Source organism: Triticum dicoccoides, chromosome 5B (genome assembly GCF_002162155.2).
Source record: "Triticum dicoccoides isolate Atlit2015 ecotype Zavitan chromosome 5B, WEW_v2.0, whole genome shotgun sequence".
Classification (NCBI taxonomy): domain Eukaryota; kingdom Viridiplantae; phylum Streptophyta; class Magnoliopsida; order Poales; family Poaceae; genus Triticum; species Triticum dicoccoides.
This window is the reverse complement of record NC_041389.1, coordinates 268364764-268385207: the sequence shown is the minus strand read 5'-3', so window position 1 is coordinate 268385207 and position 20444 is coordinate 268364764.

The window sequence follows — 20444 nt, the reverse complement described above, 5'->3', positions numbered from 1 at the left end:
ACTTATGCCTATTCACTACTAGGGAAAAGCCTATACACAGAATCTTAGCAGCAGCGAGGGTTAAAAACCCTCGCTACTGCTACTTACTAGTAGCGCATGTTTTTAAACCTCGCTACTACTAAGTTGATAGCAGCAGCGCGGGTTTGTAAACCTCGCTACTACTAAGCGGTCTCTACCGTGCCCCCCGGGATATGCCATAGTAGTAGCGCGGGTTTTTAACTCTCGCTACTACTAAGTGGCCCCTGGACCATGCCATAGTAGTAGCGATGGTTATAAACCCGCGCTACTGCTATCAACTTAGTAGTAGCGAGGGTTAAAAACCCGCGCTACTGCTAATCGTCTGCCATAGTAGTAGCGCGGGGTATGGCCTATTTGTCGAAGTCTACCCCCCACCCCCGTGGACTGCCTTTTCAGTTTAAAAATAAATAAAAGAAAATGATAAAAATGTCAAAAAAATAAAAGAAAATAAGTTTCCCATGTGATATGTGGTCTAGTTGTTGGGAAAATTTACAAATATGAATTTCGACTTTATTTGCAAAATCTCTCTGGAAATTTGTAAAATGGCCATAACTTTTGCATATGAACTCGGATGAAAAAGTTTTTTATATGAAAAATCATCTACTCGAAAAGTTACATCCGAATTTAATCGGGGGAACCCCGTTAAACATTTTTAAAATCCTCAAAAATCTAACAGAAAAAAAGTTACGGGGCTTTTAAGATCTGGAGGCAAAAAAATTCATCAAATTTCAATTTTTTTTAATTTTTGTTAAATCTGGTCAAACTATGGTCAAACTAATTATTCAAGAATATTAGTGTTACTAAATAATTATTTTAGTTTTTTTTTGAATTTTTGTCAAATCTGGTCAAACTGTGGTCAAATCTGGTCAAACTGTGGTCAAATCTGGTCAAACTATGGTCAAACTGTGGGTCAAACTAATTATTCAAGAAATATTAGTGTTACTACTTTTTTAGAACAATAATTTCAAACTCAAACAGTGAACTGTGTCACTACATGCTCAAGCTAAATTCCTGAGGTTAATAGGATTGACATCTTACTATTTTCAGGAAAACAACAAGTGCAGACTTGGAAACGAGGGAGAATAGAACCCGGAAGTTAAGCGTGCTCAGGCTGGAGTAGTGAGAGGATGGGTGACCGTCCGGGAAGTTAGATGATTTGGAATGATGAGGGGTGATTAGAGATTAAATTTAGCAGCGATGATGGGTGATTAGATATTTGAGGTTAAAATAATTCAGAAATTTGAAAATTAGGGAAAAAAATCAAATTTTTTTCGAAAACATTCAATTTTTTTCCAGAGATTACAGATTAGTAGTAGCGTGGGTTTTTACCCACGCTACTGCTATACGTTAGCTGTAGTGCCTTATTAGTAGCACGGGTACCCGCGCTATTAATAGGCCCAAAACCCGCGCTGCTGCTAGGCTTTTCCCTAGTAGTGATTCTCTCTTATTTTAAGAGGTTTACATGAAGAGGGGGGATGCCGGCAGCTGGAATTCTGGGCTGGAAAAGGAGTAAATATTAGAGACCTATTCTGCACAACTCCAAAAGTCCTGAAACTCCACGAAAGTTATTTTTGGAATTAATAAAAAATATTGAGCGAAGAAAGTACCAGAGGGGCCCACACCTTGGCCACGAGGGTGGGGGGCGCGCCCTACCCCTCGGGCGCGCGCCCCCCTACCTCGTGAGCCCTCTGGCAGTCCTCCGGTGGCCATCTTCTACTATATGAAGTCTTTTACCCTGGAAAAAATCATAAGCAAGCTTTCGGGATGAGACACCGCCACCACGTGGCGGAAGCAATCTAGGGCTCCGGCGGAGCTGTTCTGCCAGGGAAACATCCCTCCGGGAGGGGAAATCATCACCATCGTCATCACCATCGATCCTCTCATCGGGAGGGGGTCAATCTCCATCAACATCTTCACCAGCACCATCTCCTCTCAAACCCAAGTTCATCTCTTGTATCCAATCTTTGTCCCAAAACCTCAGATTGGTACCTGTGGGTTACTAGTAGTGTTGATTACTCCTTGTAGTTGATGCTAGTTGGTTTATTCGGTGGAAGATCATATGTTTAGATCCTTTATGCATATTAATACCCCTCTGATTATGAACATGAATATGATTTGTGAGTAGTTACGTTTGTTCCTGAGGACATGGGAGAAGTCTTGCTATAAGTAGTCATGTGAATTTGGTATTCGTTTGATATTTTGATGAGATGTATGTTGTCGCTCCTCTAGTGGTGTTATGTGAACGTCGACTACATTACACTTCACCATTGTTTGGGCCTAGAGGAAGGCATCGGGAAGTAATAAGTAAATGATGGGTTGCTAGAGTGACAGAAGCTTAAACCCTAGTTTATGCGTTGCTTCGTAAGGGGCTGATTTGGATCCATAAGTTTCATGCTATGGTTAGGTTTACCTTAATACTTCTTTTGTAGTTGCGGATGCTTGCAATAGGGGTTAACCATAAGTGGGATGCTTGTCCAAGAAAGGGCAGTACCCAAGCACCGGTCCACCCACATATCAAATTATCAAAGTAATGAACGCGAATCATATGAGCGTGGTGAAAACTAGATTGACGATAATTCCCATGTGTCCTCGGGAGCACTTTTCTCTATATAAGAGTTTGTCCAGGCTTCTCCTTTGCTACAAAAAGGATTGGGCCATCTTGCTGCACCTTATTTACTTTCACTACTTGTTACCCGTTACGAATTACCTTATCACAAAACTATTTGTTACCGATAATTTCAGTGCTTGGAGAGAATACCTTACTGAAAACCGCTTGTCATTTCCTTCTGCTCCTCGTTGTGTTTGACACTCTTACTTATCAAAAGGTCTACGATAGATCCCCTACACTTGTGGGTCTTCACAGCGTCGCCTCCGCAGTGGCCTTCATGGGACCCAAGCGGCGGCGGCCTCCTGTGTTCTACTTATCCTCGATGATGGCGGCGGACGCGGAGGCATTGGCCACCGACTCGTTGCTCCCCGCGCATCCGGCTTCTATTGCTGCTTGCATGGCGCGGCCGCTGGCATGGGAGTCTCAGCCACAGAAACGGGAGATGCCGTACGAGGCGGCAGCGTGGACGGCAACAACGATGCCCGTGCGCCGCTCCTCGTCGAGCTGGCCTGGAGCGGCGAGTTGCTGAATGGCGCACCGACTTGGGCGGCAACTGGCTCCGTCGGGCGAGAGAAGGGAGGTGGATTGGCGAGCTGCATAGCTCGTATCCGGCGGGCTACCCAGCCGGCTTGGATGCGCAATAACTACTCTTCGTAAGCCATTGTAAGAGTGGACAAAATGGTGAAGGAGGAGATAGGGGAGCGGCAGAGATGTGTGATTCTTGGTCGACGTTTGGCCTCGTTTAAATAGGATTTTAAATAGACGACGGACGGAAGGAGCTCGGCCAGCGTTGCATTTAATGTCGGCCCGGTCATGAACGGACGTGTGTCTGGAGTGGGTTTCTCGGCTTCCACACGGGCGGGTTTCATGGAGGCGTTTGAATGCGGCAAGGAGGCGTGTTCAGCCGGGCGTGCAGCGAGTGGCGCCCTCGACTCTGACGTAGGACACCACGCCGTTCTTCCACTAACGTGTGGGCTCTTTGGGTACATGGCCGGCATGTCAGTGACCCAACGCAGGTAGCGCACGGCAGAGGAACCTTTGGTGGGCCAGGGCGGTCAGAAGCGGGCATTTCATAAACCGATGATTGTTCATTGAGTGTGACGTCATCTTTTTCATGTAGATAAGTCTACTATGTTGATAGCCCATTCGATACGCTGTGATTCATAAAGACCGCTGCAAACATCAATGTTCTGCTTATCACAGATAAGATTGATTAATACCCGTAACCATCCATGTCCTTAACAAAGGGTGCATGCACGTATAGGTTGAGCGCGTGTCTTGCGTCATGTGTTGTGTGCATGCAAGCGTGCAAGTGTTGCGTGCGTGCAAGGGTACGTTTTAGTGTTGCATGCATGTGTGCATACGTGCGTGTGTTCGTGAGTGCATGTGTATGTGTTAGTGTTGCACGCCTGCATGCGTGCATGTGTTCGTTATGTGTACGTGTCAGTGTTGCACGCCTGCATGCGTGCATGTGTATGTGCGGGGTGAGGCTACACGTCAGTCGACTGACTTTTTCATCTCTGGTCATTAGATTTTCCAGCCGTTGGATATGAAATCAAGGGCCTGCAGTTTATCATCAAACTCCACCCCCCTGAGCCGCCAGCCACCACCGGCCGAACCGCTGGCCCCCGCCACCCGCGGCCGGCCCGCGCCGCCCCGCCCGCCCCGAAACCACTCCCCACCGCCAGTCCGCCTCTGCACCGGCCATCCCTCTAGGCCCCCGCATCGAGCTTTTTCTCCAGCGATCCCCACCCCACCACCCAATCAACGCGCCCTCCCACCACCGCCGGGGACTGCCAACCAGAGGTCTCACGACTTCGAATACCCATCGACCACCCCGCATCACTTACCATTTATGTCCTTCATATACGCGCTGACAGGTGGGCCCTATGGTAATGTGCGCTGCTGAATGTGGACCGTTTGACTGGTCAATTGATCGTGTCATCAACAAATTACGGAGTTGTATGGTGAGCTAGTGACCGTATGATCACCCTAAAATGTATTTTATTAACACAATACAGACTCAAACTACCATTTCTTTCTTTCAAATACGGGCTGACAGGTGGGCCCCATGGTTACGTGCCCCGATGGTGCAACACTAGTTGCGCCACGTGGAACGTTTGACTAGTCAATTGATTGTGTCATGAACAAAATACGGAGTTGTACGGGTGAGTCAGTGACCATATAATCATGAGATGTATTTTTTTAACACGGTACAGACGCAAGGGCTCATATATACCCGCAAGCACTCACCATTATAAGCGCACACACGCAGACCCTATCCCTATGGGCACCTTCGAGAGAGTGAGACAACATATGATCTTGAGATTTTACGAAGTCACCATAGGTGCCTCGTAGTCGAGTGGAACGTCTCCTCCCACTAAACGCACATCGCCGGAAAATACTGAAATTAACCCAGGATAAATGCGAGCACCGGGACTTTAACCCTGGTGGGCTCGAGAAACCACTGTCCTCCTAACCATCCAACCACATGTTCGTTAGCACAACAAAATGTATGTGGTGACCGTGATGAGCTTATTCTGAAGTCCACTGACTATATCACGCTTTCGCTTCAAATACAATGACTGTATGTGTCGTCAACAAAATACGGAGCACGCATCAAATGCAAAGTCCGTCAGTGTCATCAAGAAAATACGGAGACGTATCGTGAGCTGGATACCGTATGATCACCACAAAAATGTATACGGTGACCGTAATGAGCATATTCTGAAGTCTAGTGACCGTATAGTGCTTTAGCTTGAAATACAGTGACCGTCACACGTGAATGTGTCGTGGGCATGCATACTTTTAGAGGGGCCAAGATATAGTTTGTGTGCGTACGTGAAAGTGGTGTAGAAAGAGGGGGTGTCTGGTGGAGACAAGGAGAGATATGCCCTTCATCTCTCTTTCCCGTGACTAATATTTTAGGAGAATATATAAACATTCACAATGCAGAACAAATATTTTTGTATGCACCATGCAATTAGCTTTCATGTATAACACTGTACTATTGTATATGATATTTTCTTAGTGGCCGATTACGTGTGTGGTGTGGTGGGCAGATCATTTCTAGTTGTGGTGGGTCAACATCAGGATTCATGGGTCGGTTCCATCCTACGCCACATAGGTTGGACCGAGACGCGTTATATGAAGACACATGTGGAGGAGCCGGCGTACAACATGAAGCTACCAGAGTCATGGAGGACTCTATCCCCACTGGTGATAAGCCGACTATATATGATTTGTAACCCTAGGCCCCCAGTATGTTATAGAAGCTTGGGGGCTAGTTCGTCGATAGTATACACACATGCACAATGTCTGGTATTCATATGTACTTTGTACACACCCCTATCACTAATATACAGTACCAGGAGTAGGCTTTTTCCTCAACTGCAAGGGTCCGAACTAGGGTAAAACTTTGCCTCGTATTACCATCCAGCCTAACAGTCAGGTATATCCTACTGAATGATATGATGGAATAATATCTGCCAACTACTAAGAGAGAGGTGTGTCTGGGGGGGCAATGTGTGCGAGAGAGGCCTAAAGATTGTGTGTGTGCGGGAGACACGTAGGCACATATATGTGCGTATAGAGGACTAGTAGAGACCGTGCATATGTATATATGCATGTGAGAGAAATAGTGTTTTCCAACTGATATTAGTGAAAAGAGTGGTACATAGTAGTCAGAGAGAGAGAGAGAGAGAGAGAGATACAGAGAGAGCATGTGCGTGAGACACCCCGACACCCCGAGAGAGATTGTGAGCATGTGTGAAAGAGAAATGCCGATGCATATAAAGTGTGTGCACTTATGCCTTAGATAGAGAGATATATAGCTTGTTTGTGAGAACGGGCCGAGGCATAGTGCATCTACATGTAAAAGCGGTTCTACGCATTAATTTAAAATATAAATGGCATTATTATTTTTGGATGAGATCATGAATTTTGCAAATTGCATATGGACAAAAATCGGTCTATCAGACACCCATACTCTATTGAATTCTAGCATGCGCATGTGTTTATTTCATATTATAGATCCATAGAGTGAGAGCGGTTTGAAATACAGGCAATGGATGCTTTTGCAATTCATATATAAACATTAATTAGTACACTCCATGTTGTTAGTGTGAAGCACTTTATACATTTGTCACTTGCATGGATACATTCCAAATTGCTAGCTACGAAATAGAATACATGTCAAATTCAACATAAAGGGGGTTTCGAAGATTTGAATTCATAGGAAGTGCATTCATCTATTTGAACCCGAGATAATGGCATTTGTAAATCAGATGTAAAAGGGGGCATCAGTCTTTGTTGTGCGTTTGAACATGCTATATATATTCATACGCATGTCTAACTTTTTTTTTGCAACCAAGGAGATTATATCTGGAACCATGCATGAACCGAGGTAAGTTGCATATTTTTAATATATATACTCATGTACAATGTATATTCAAATGTACCCCCTCCATTCTAAAATAATCATAGCTTTAGGATTTTCAAGAGTAAAGATTTGTGAAGTTTTACAAATCCTGAAAGTTCAATTCAAGAGAACCGAAAACGTTAATGCTTCTGCTCCCAAATATTGAACGAAGCGCCAAATAGGCCTCTGGTCACCCAAAACCGTGCGAGACTAATGTTTGGTGGTAGGAAATTACTGTCCTGACTCTGGCCCGTATAGCCTATCGACCCGATGTCCAAAGGTCTAAACTGGGGTAGGTTTGTAACTTCACCAAGACGCCAGTCTCAACCGCCTCCGAGAAGCATTCATACGCCGTGGGCGCCTAAACACCCATGCGCTCGGCCGAAATCTATCCCGCCCACATTTGGGACATCTGTTTACTGTCCTACCCCCAACCTGCTATATGTCCAAAATTTTAGATGGGGCAAAGTTTGTAACTTTCCCCAAATTTCAAACAAGCGCGTCCCAAACCAAAACATTGTTCCCCCTTATTTCCCCGCCTCCCTCCATTTCCCCATTCATAATCCATGGGCGCCAAAATGCCCTCTCCACTAGCCACGAAACCCCAGCCCCCTTCGTCCTCCACCCCATAGCACCCAATCCACCGCCGCCCTCCTCCATCACGTCGGAGCCGGTACCCCAACGTCGCCGTCCAATGCAACCGCAACCGCAACACCCTCAAGGACTCCACGACACCGACGCTGACGTGCGCCGTACCAGAACCACTCCGACCACGCCGTGCTGCACCTCACTGCTGCCGCTCCACTATCGCAACCATCCACCGCACCGGAGTTGTTCCCCTACGCCGTCGTTCACCGCCTCGGATCTGGTTCCCCGCCGCCGACAGACGGCCACCGCACCACACTCAACAACTTGGCCATGGGTTCGTCCAAGGCTCCACCGTCCTCCACAACTTCTCGTTTCCAGCAAACCACAAGAAGATCATTGGAAAAATAGAAGGAGGACACAACACTGCCAGTAGAAAGAGGTACTCCTCTTCCCTTATGCGTGCAAATCTTACGTCTCTGCTCACACCGTATTCATCCCATGAAAGAAATATTTGAGTGCTTCTTACTGCATCTTCTTCGTGATACTAAATGCACAAGGTTTCCTCCCTTTACTATTTCACCTTTGCTAGAGGTCAGTAGCCCACTGGATTTCAATTCAGGGTCAGTCGAACTGCAATTAAAAGAAGCAGCACCCACTTAGGCGCGCGGAGCACCTAGTCCGCCTGTTCACCAGGGAAGCGGCGCATCGGTGTCTATCATAGGGGTGTGGGGTGTAGGAGCTGCTTGCGCCTAGTCTGGAGGTCGGCGGGGCTTGAATGGATGACCGAGGGGCGGTGCCAAGCACGGCGGTGCGGTGAGGTCGAGGGGAGGGCGCAGGCAGGGGACTGGGCCGGTGGTCATTTGCGTTTCGAGGAAGATCGTCAACGCTGACTAGCTGGAGGTAGATGAAGGCGATCTGCCCGTTCTTTGTACATCGGACGATGCAGGAAAAATGGGCTGACCTATTTGTTTTCAATCTACTGTTATTTTCATAGAATCTTGTAGTAATTTAGTGTGCCATGCTTGTTGTAGAGCTATCATATGTCTCCCGTCATTTATTTCTCACCGACCTGCTATCTGCTACCTTTACACTGTACTAATTGTGCACACACTTCACCCATACTCACACTATTGTTCTTTTATGCATGGGTATTTCAGACTCTGACGCAGTGTTGATGAATACAGAAAAGAAAAGACAGAAGTTGCTCCAGTGTAATTCGAAGATAAGCACTAAGCGTTTCAGCGCTCTAAAGGGTGCAGTGTCAGCAGTTGGAGATAGTAAACGTAGCTCTGCAGTTGATGATCTCAATTGCCACACACAACCATCCCAGGTGCTTGCTTTAACTTTGCGCTGGCAAATGTGGTTGCATGTTTCATATGGTGTCTATCTTGTATTGCTTCCAATTTGGTTAAATTGCATCTGCTTACTTTACACATTATACCTTTGACAATGGCATGCCTTCCTGTTTTTGATACATACTACATATGTCTATTAACCATGTTCGTACATCAAACTAATGCTCTTTTGTATCCCTTGTCAATCACTTATGATGAGACAGTCACCCTAGTGGGTTACTGTGAGACGCCGTACTCGTTTAAAGAGTGCAGTGTCATCCTCCCCACATGATTCTCAAGAAACAGCAAGGCTAAATGAAGATAGTCAACATAGCTCTCTAGTTGATGACCGCAATTCCCCCACACCACCATCGCAGGTGCTTGCCCTTACTTGGCAGTGTGATATGTGGTTGCATGTTGCATATGGTGTCAACCTTGTAATGCTTCTAATTAGGGTAAATTGCATCTGCTTAGTTAACACATTATACCTGTGAATATGGCATGCCTACCTGTTTTTGGTACTTACTACGTCTTTCTATTAACCATGTTCTTACATCAAACTACTTTTCTTGTGTATCCCTCATCAATCACTAACGATACACCTTCAAGTTGACAGTGTAATATTGGTTGCATCTTGCATATCATTTCAAACATGTATTGCCTCTAATTTGTTGAAGTGCCACTTATAAGGAGACACATCTAACTTGGTAGAGTGATTTTGGTTGAATCTTTCATATGGTGTCTAGATTGCATTGCTTCCAATTTGTAGAAATGCCTTCTGCTTAGCATTTTTCATACATATTCCATCCTCCTACAATGTGGTTGCCATACATAAAAGTTGTGTTCATCAGTATCATGCATCAACAAATTTGGAAGTGCGAATTTCATTCCTTTTTCTTGTGTGTTTACTTGACAAGGCAAAATCTGAAAGGACGAAGGCACGGAATGATGGTGGTCCTCTGGAGCAACCGAAATAGATGATCTCTGCAGATTCTCCTGCTACTCGTACTGCAGTGCTAGTTCCAAATCTCATCTCCCCTACTCCACAACCCAAGGTGCTTGCTCTAACATGGCAGTGTGATATCTGGTTGCATGTTGCATATGGTGCCTAGCTTGTATTGCTCCTAATTTGTTAAATTGCATCTCCTTAGCTTACACATTATACATGTGAATATGATACACCTTCCTGTTTTTCATACATACTACATCTGCCTATCACACCATGTTCTTACATCAAATTACTGTTCTTGTGTATCCTGCATATATCGCTTATGATGAGACAGTGACGCCCGTGGGTTAATATGAGACGCACTACTCTTATAAAGAATGCAATTTCATCCTCTCCACATGATTCTCAACAAACAACAAGCCTAAATGAAGATATTGAACGTAACTCTATACTTGAAGACCGGACTTCCCCTACACCACCATCACAGGTGCTTCCTCTAACTTCGCAGTGTGATATGTGGTTGCATGTTGCATATGGTGTCTAGCTTGTAATGCTTCTAATTAGGGTAAATTGCATCTTCTTAGTTTACATATTATACCTGTGAATATGACATGCCTTCCTATTTTTGGTACACACTACATCTATGTGTTAACCTTGTTCTTACATGAAACTACCTCTCTTCTGTATCCTGCATCAATCACTTACGATGAGTCACCTTTATTCATTGCATATTGCATATTATTTCTAGCCTGTTGCCACGTATTGCTTCTAATTTGGTCAAATACATTTGTTAGGGCACCCTTTTAATTTGGTAGAGTGATATTGGTTTCATCTTTCATATGGTTTCTAGCTTGCATTGATTCTAACAAGTTCAAGCACGTTGTGCTTAGTTTACACTTCATACATCATACATGTCAATATGTCACACACTCCTGTTTTTCATACATATTCCATCCTCCTATCATGCGGCTGCTTTACATGAAAGTAGTGTTCGTCAGTATCATGCATCAATGAGTTCCGAAGAGCAAATTTTATTACTTTTTCTTGTGGGTTTGACTTGACAAGGCAAAATCAAGAAAGAGGAAGGAAAAGAGTAAGGAAGGCGATGATGGTGGTCCTCTGCAGCAACGTAAATGGAGCATCTGTACCGATTCTTCTTGTACTGATAGTGCATTACAAGGTCCAAGTCTCCGCTCCCCTACTCCACCATCCAAGGTGCTTGCTCTAACTTGGCAGTGTGATATTTGGTTGCATGTTGCATATGGTGTCTAGCTTGTATTGATCCTAATTAGTGTAAACTACATCTGCTTAGCTTACACATGATACGTGTGAATATGACACGCTTTCCTGTTTTTGGTACATACTATATCTATCTATCACACCATGTTCTTACATGAAACTACTCTTCTTGTGTATCCTGCATCAGTCACTTATGATGGGACACCTTTAAGTTGGCAGTGTGATATTGGTTTGCGTCTTGAATATGATTTCTAGCATATTGCTTCTAGTTTGATGAACGCCACCTATGATGAGACAGTTTTAACTTGGCAGAGTGATATTGATTGCACCTTCCATATGGTGTCTAGTTTGCAGTGCTTCTAATTTGTTGAAGTGCCTTCTGCTTAGTTACCACATCATTGGTGTGAATATGTCAAGCCATCCATTTTTTCGTACATATTCCATCCTCGTATCATGACTTTTCCTTTTATCAGAGTAGTGTTCGTCAGTATCATGCATGAATGAGTTCTGAAGAGTGAATTATATTCCTTTTTCTTGTCGGTTTGACCTCACAATGCAAAATCAATAAAGATGAAGGAAATTGGCAAGGCATTGGATGATGGTGGTCCTTCCAAGCAACTAAAATGGAGGTTCTCTACAGATTCTACTCCGCCATCCTCCCAACAAGATTCGCAAGACAACGCAAGGCTAGACAGTCAACGTATCTGTGTAGATGATGAGCACATCTCCCCTACTCCACCATCACAGGTGCTTGCCCTAACTTGGCACTATTATACGTGGTTGCCTGTTGTGTATGATGTCTAGATTGTATTTCTTCTAACTTTGTTGAATTGCATCTGCTTACTTTACACATAATGCAAGTGAATATGACTTGTGTTCCTGTTTCTAGAACATACTATATCTGATCACACGATGTTCTTACATCAGACTACTGTTCTTGCATATCCCGCATCAGTCACTTATGATAAGGCACCTTTAAGTCACCACTGTGATATTGGTTGTGTCTTGCATATGATTTCTAGCATGTGTTGCTTCTAATTTGTTGAAACGTCATACAGTTTGAACTTGGCAGAGTGATATTGGTTGCATCTTTCATATGGTGTCTAGCTTGCAGTGCTTCTAATTTGTTGAAATGCCTTCTGCTTAGTTACCACATCATAGGTGTGAATATGTCACACCATCCTGTTTTTCATACATATTCCATCCTCGCATCATGTATTTGCCTTTCATGCGAGTAGTGTTCATCAGTATCATGCATGAATGAGTTCTGAAGAGCGAATTTTATTCCTTTTTCTTATCGGTTTGACTCCACAATGAAAAATCATTACAGCTGAAGGAAATTAGTCCGGCAGTGGATGATGGTGGTCCTTCGGAGCAACTCAAACAGGGGGTCTCTACAGATTCTACTCCACCATCCTCCCAACAAGATTCGCAAGACAACACAAGGCTGGACAGTCAACGTAGCTGTGTAGATGACGAGCACATCTCCCCTACTCTACCATCACAGGTGCTTGCTCTAACTTGGCACTGTTATATGTGGTTGCATGTTGCGTATGATGTCTAGCTTGTATTGCTTCTAACTTTGTTGAATTGCATCTGCTTACTTTACACATAATGCCTGGTAATATGACACGTGTTCCTGTTTCTAGAACATACGTGTACATGATGAGCACATCTCCCCTACTCCACCATCACAGGTGCTTGCTCTAACTTGGAACTGTTATATGTGGTTGCATTTTCCGTTTGATGTCTAGTTTGTATTGCTTCTGATTATGTTGAATTGCATCTACGTAGCTTACAACTTATACCTGCAACGATCACTTACCCATAAGACACATTTAACTTGGGACTATGATGTAGGTTGCATCTTGCATTGTCTTCCAGCTTGTACTGCTTCTAATTTCTTGAAATGGCACTAACGACGAGACATTTTTTACCTGATAGAGTGATATTGGTTGCATGTTCATATGGTGCCTAGCTTTCATTTCTTCTAATTTTGTTGAAATGCCTTCCGCTTACTGCTTTTTCATACATATTCCATCCTCCTATCGTACGTGTGAATATGAAACGTTGTCTTTTTTTGTATATATTCCATCCTCCTATCCTGTGCTTGCCTTACATCAAAGTAGTGTTCGTCTGTATCATGCATCAACCAGTTATGCAGAGCTAACTTTATTCATCTTCTTGTGGTTTTGACTTCATAAGGCAATATCAGAAAATAGGAAGGAAAAGAGTAAGTTAGGGGATGTTGGTGGTCCTCCGCACCGATGCAAACAGAGACTCTCTAGATTTGCCACTACTACAGCTAATGAAGTTGAAGTCCCAAGTCTACATGATGAGTTCATCTCCCGTACTCCACCATCGCAGGTGCTTGCTCTAAGTTGACAGTGTGATAATTGGTTTCATGTTGCATATGTTGTCTAGCCTATATTTCTTCTATTTTGATTAAATTGCACCTACTGAGTTTATATGTTATACATGTGCATATGACATGGCTTTCTGTGTCTAGAATACACTGCATCTATCTATCATACCATGTTCTTACATCAAAGTACTGCTGTTGTGTATCCCGCATCAGTCACTCATGATTGGACGCTTTTAACATGGCAGTTTGATAGTGGTTGCATCTTGCATTGATTTCTATGTTGTACTGCTTCTAATTTTTTGAATTGCCACTTATGACAAGACACTTTTAACTTGGCAGAGTAATATTGGTTGCATCTTTCATATGGTGTCTAGCTTGCATTACTTTTATTTTCTTGAAAATCCTTCTGCTTAGTTTACACATCTTAGCTGTGAATATGTCATGTCGTCCTATTTTTCTTACATATTACATCCTCATAAGGTTGTCTACATCAAAGTATTGCTTGTCTGTATCATGCATCAATGAGTTCTAAAGAGTGATTTTATTCTTTTGTGTTGTGGGTATGACTTGACATGGCAAAGTCAAAAAAGAGCAAGGAAAATAATATAGTAGGGAGTGGTGTTACTCGTCGGGTGAAACGGAAAAGGATCTGCCGTCGAGATTCTGCTGGTACTTATAGTGCAGTAGAAGGTCCAAGTCCACCGGCTAAATATACAAACACAGTATCACCTGCTCCACTAGCTGCAGCATCCACTTCAACTGTACCAGCATCTCAACGAGTTACTCGTTCGTTTGCTCCGGAACTGGCCAGTTCCCAAGTTGCCTTTACACCTAACACTACTTCTGAAGCATTGCTGACACAACATGACTTGGAAAGATCAGATGAACCTCATTAGCATCAACACCAAGACGGTACCTGACCGAGTCAAGTTGCTTTTGCATGCTCCTTTATATGTACTCTCACAGTTTGATGTACACTAACACTTTCCATATTCGTTGTTGAACTAGCACCACGGTGCAAGCGAAAACAGACATCAGGGATAATGCTTGACAGATTAACAAAATCTAAAGGAGAAAGAATGGAGATCCATTTTGAGGCAGGTTTAAAAAGGCCACGTGATGCTACAGAGTCAGCCAAGTTAGTATCAGAGGCATCCGTTGCCGTTAGCTGTCATGCACGTATCCTCCCAACGTGGATCCAGTACAGGAATGAGAAAGACAATACCTAGTTTAACACCTTCCTTGACCATTTATCCGTAAGTAATGTTATTCATCGCAATTAGTAATATTGTCTTGCTCTGTGCCTCTGTCCCATACTTTCTAGCTTCCTCCTAATAAGACTCACATTCTTTCTTCAACAGATGAGGTTCAAGTTGGATCCGAAAGATGATGCAACTAAACAAGCATGCACTCATGTTTTTCAGTCTGCTCTGCGATAGTATCGGTACCACCTTAGAAAATCTCCTTTTGAAGGCAAGGCTAACAATGAAATCACCCAAACATCTCCAGTGGAATATATTATAGATGAAGACTGGATAGCCCTTGTTAAACACTGGTCTGATCGAAAGTATCAGGTAGGCTATATGTATTTGATCAAACCACATATTGAACTTGTATTTATGTATGTGCCTTACAAGTGTATCTTCTTCTAGGCTAACTGTTTGAAGAACAAGACCAACCGTTCTAAAGTGAAATTCCAACAGACAACAGGATCTCGCAGCTATATTGCACACTGCGAGGCTCTTGTAAATAGCTGCAACTTCCTTCTTTTTTCTGTGCCATATTATCGTATCTATATTGACTTTTTCCAAATACAGAGGAAAGCCCGTGCGAACCAAAAAGAACCTGAACCGAATGGAGTGCAAATCTTCAAGGATTGCCACACCAGCAAGATGAAGGGCATGGGCACACCACTTCAAGCCGCTGTTGTAAGTCCTTACTCCTCCTACCTTTGAACTGATTGGTACTATGATGTGTTCATTTAACTACTTGGTTTGCAGCCAATGTCAGTTACTCTGTTCACTTTTATACACAGTCGTCTTAACGTATCATTTCACCTTACATGGTTTAAAAGAGAAGAAGGATATTCTTTTGGTCTTGATCTGTAATCTAGTTGTTATGTTCACGTGCGCACACAATGATAAAATAGCTTATTTTTTATATCTATTTGCCCATGATATGAATGATGTCATACTATGTTCATCCTACTTTAAACCATGTCTCTTTATCCTTAGATGTCAATGAATGTGAGGAAATAGACAATACAGTAGGCATGCTACATGGATAGTGATTTTATTATGTAGTTGGCACTACAATACATGTTAATGTATTACAGTAGTTCAGCAAAATAAGTTATGTATAAACGTGTAACCTACTTTGTTTGTTTTTGTCTCATTAGTAACTTATCAGGTACACTAATCTACAAGTTCAAACTTTCTGGAAGCTATGAAACAAATGATTGAATAGCCACAACCACCTGAAGGTGACGAGGCTACCACAGGCACAATGTCACCTCTTGCTGCAGTGCGTCAATATCTCTCCACTAACAGTGCAATAAGCACGTAATTCTGGGTTGATTGTCAAGGTAACCTTGTACAAATCGCCTACTGAACAAATCTTCCTGCTAGACAGAGCGATAGATCTGTGCTCCAGACACAAGTCCAATCCCTAATGGACGTCATTTTGGAAACAAGAATAGTGGTTGACAAATGTCGTCAAGATATGAATGGTTTTCAAACTAGACTATCAGACATTCGCTTCATTGTTCAAGAGCAATGGCGGAAAAAAGGTGAAGATCGTGCAGCTCCATCTGATTCTACAGCCTGAAACATTAGCACTCAGGTCAAATGATATGTGCTTCTATACATCTGATGGTGCTTTTATCTACAAGGACTGTAAACTTTATGCCAACAGGCCTTTTTTTGTATGGTTGGAATTTATTTTGTTGTGATACAGCATTTATGATGCTGCCAAAGGCTGCAGTGATTACGACGCTATTTTTGTATATTGTAGGTTTATCTTAGTAATGTATTCGGCCGAAAGCTTTGTAGGATCCCAACATGCCAACATTCGTCGGGCCCATTCCAATTGGGCTAAAAACGATTATGGGCTAAAATTTGCATGTAGCCCACTAAAAATATCTGGGCCTAAATCAGCATAAGCTTTCATATTTTTCTGGTAGGCCTGTGCCCATAGTGGGCCTTTAACAGGCCTAAACATAATTTGGACCCTTAATAACAATAGGCAGTTTACAGGTGTAAATATCTCGAGTCCATAAAAAACATGGGCCTTTAATAGACTGAAAGTGAGATTGGGCCCTGATTGTGCCAAATAACCCACTGGTCTTAGCAGGCCGAAATGGTGGCCCATTTACAATGCAGATCTTTGACAAGCCGAAATTCGGACGGGCCGTAAGTGCGCTGACCTACTACACGGGCCTTTAACAGGCCGGAAGTTCGGTCGGGCTAGATTATTGTCATTTTTATATGGGCCATTAATGGGCCCGATGTGACATTGGGCCACATATGGCCCATTGATTTCGTCCGATGTTAACAGGCCAAAAATCACAACAGGCTGAAAGTGGCCCAAATCTATAGTGGGCCTCTAATAGGCCGAATGTCAGACATGGCCGAATATGACCCAAATCCTTCACGGTCGCTTATGGGCCGAAAGTTTCAATGGCCTATAAATGGGCCCAAATGAAGCAGGACCTTTAACAGGCCGAAAATACACTGGGCCGTAATTCGGCCCAAATACTTAGCGGACTGTTAACGGGCCAGAAGTGACCATGGGCCGCGATGATGACAAGTTTAGGACAGGTCGTTGACGGGCCGATTTGACACTAGTTGTACGGGCCTTAACAGAGAATGTTGGGCCTTTAGCTGGGCCGACCCATTGTGGTCTGCAAAATCTTGTGGGCCTTTAGCTGGGCTGGCCCATTGTGGTCCGCTAAATCTTGTGCCTTTAGCTGGGCCGGCCCATTATGGTCTGCAAAATCTTGTGGGCCTTTAGCTGGGCCGGCCCATTATGGTCCACTAAATCTTGTGGGCCTTTAGTTGGGCCATCCCATTTAAACTTTATGGGCCAATTTTGGGCCCATCCACGTGTCAACATATCATAGGCCCATCTCGACCGTTGGATGAGTGACACCTGTGCCAACGCGGAGCTGACGCGTGGTTCCGTCGGCCAATGAGAATTTTACATGTGGAAAATCGGCATTGGTCGTGGCTGTTTGCAGGTTATCGGATCCAAAACCGGACCCGATAGCTTAACAGCGTCCCGTTACGGTGGATGCCACGTGTCGGTCACCCTTGACGCGTGATTTATCGTCATGGAAGTGGACACTTCTGTGATGATAATTTTGGTAATGTCATGGAACACTTCTACGACAGCACAGGTATGACTATCTTGATTCTGTCATAAAATCGTCATGGATGTACATGCATGAAAAAAACGCGACCTACTGTGACAAACACGTATCATCACGGAAGAGTATTTTTTTGTAGTGTATTGGAAACTAAGGGATATTAAGGCCTCCTATTAATAGAGTACCGGACCAAAGCATCAACACTTAGTGAATACATGAACTCCTCAAACTACGGTCATCACCGGGAGTGGTCCCGATTATTGTCACTTCGGGGTTGCCGGATCATAAGACATAGTAGGTAACTATTGACTTGCTAGATACGATCAAGAACTCACAATATTCATGAAAACATAATAGGTTAAGATCTGAAATCATGGCACTCGGGCCCTAGTGACAAGCATTAAGCATGGCAAACTCATAGCAACATCAATCTTAGAACATAATGGATACTAGGGATGAAACCCTAACAAAACTAACTCGATTACATGGTAAATTGATACGTCCATTTTGCATCATGCTTTTATATCAATATTTATTACATTATGGGCTGTTATTACACATTATATCTCAATACTTATGGCCATTCTCTCTTATTTTACAAGGTTTACCATGAAGAGGGGGAATGCCGGCAGCTGGAATTCTGGCTGGAAAAGGAGCAAACGCTGGAAACCTATTCTGCACAACTCCAAAAGTCCTGAAACTCCACGAAACAACCTTTTGGATTTATTAAGAATTTATGAGCGAAAGAAATAGGCTAGGGGGCCCACACCCTGTCCAGGAGACAGGGGGCGCGCCACCCTGTAGGGCGCGGCCCCTATCTCCTGGGCCCCCTGGTGGGCCTCCGGCGTCCATCTTCTGCTATATCATCACTTTTACCCTAGAAAAAATCGTGGGCAAGCTTACGGGACGAAACTCCGCCGCCACGAGGCGGAACCTTGGCGGAGTCAATCTAGGGCTCTTGCGGAGCTATTCTGCCGGGGACACTTCCCTCCGGGAGGGGGAAATCATCACCAACGTCATCACCAATGATCCTCTCATCAAGAGGGGGTCAATCTCCATCAACATCTTCACCAGCACCATCTCCTCTCAAAACCCTAGTTCATCTCTTGTATCCAGTCTTGTATCAAAACCGCAAATTGGTACCTGTGGGTTGCTAGTATTGTTGATTACTACTTGTAGTTGATGCTATTTGGTTTACTTGGTGGAAGATCATATGTTCAGATCCTTTATGCATATTATTACTCCTCTGATTATGAACATGAATATGCTTTGTGAGTAGTTACGTTTGTTCCTGAGGACATGGGTGAAGTCTTGCTATTAGTAGTCATGTGAATTTGGTATTCGTTCGATATTTTGATGAGATGTATGTTGTCTTTCCTCCAGTGGTGTTATGTGAACGTCGACTACATGACACTTCACCATTATTTGGGCCTATAGGAAGGCATAGGGAAGTAATAAGTAGATGATGGGTTGCTAGAGTGACAGAAGCTTAAACCCTAGTTTATGCGTTGCTTCGTTAGTGGTTGATATGGACCCATATGTTTAATGTTGTGGTTAGGTTTACCTTAATACTCCTTTTTGTAGTTGAGGATGCCTGCAATAGGGGTTAATCATAAGTGGGATGCTTGTCCATGTTAGGGCAGTCCCCAAATGTCGGTCCACCCACATATCAAATTATCAAAGTACCGAACGTGAATCTTATGAACGTGATGAAAACTAGCTTAACGATAATTCCCAATGTGTCCTCGGGAGCTCCTTCTTCATTATTAGAATTTGTCCAGGCTTATCCTTTGCTACAGAAAGGATTGGGCCACCTTGCTGCACTTTATTTACTTTTTCCTTGTTACTATTTATCTTATCACAAAATTATCTATCACCTACTATTTCAGTGCTTGCAGAGAAAACCTTACTGAAAACCGCTTATCATTTCCTTCTGCTCCTCGTTGGGTTCGACACTCTTACTTATCGAAAGGACTAAGATAGATCCCCTGTACCTGTGGGTCATCAAGACTCTTTTCTGGCGCCGTTGCCGGGGAGAGTAGCACTTTTGGTGAGTGGAACTTGGTAAGGAAACATTTATATAGTGTGCTGAAATTTTCTGTTACTTCTCACTATGGAAACTAATCCTTTGAGGGGCTTGTTTGGGGTATCTTTACCCCAACCAGAAGAGCAAAGAGATGCTCCTCAACCTACTGAACTTTATGAAAATATTCACTTTGAAATTCCTTCGGGTGTGATAGAAAAACTGCTAGCTAATCCTTTTGCAGGAGACGCAACATTGCATCCCGACTTACACCTTATCTTTGTGGATGAAGTTTGTGGATTATTTAAGCTTGCAGGTATTCCCGATGATGTTGTCAAAAGGAAGGTCTTCCCTTTATCTTTGAAGGGAGATGCAATGACATGGAATAGGCTATGTGATGATACGAGATATTGGAATTATAAGCGATTGAAGTTGGAATTTCACCAGAAGTTCTATCCTATGCATCTTGTTCATCGTGATCGTAATTACATAAATAATTTCTGGCCTCACGAAGGAGAAAGCATCGCTCAAGCT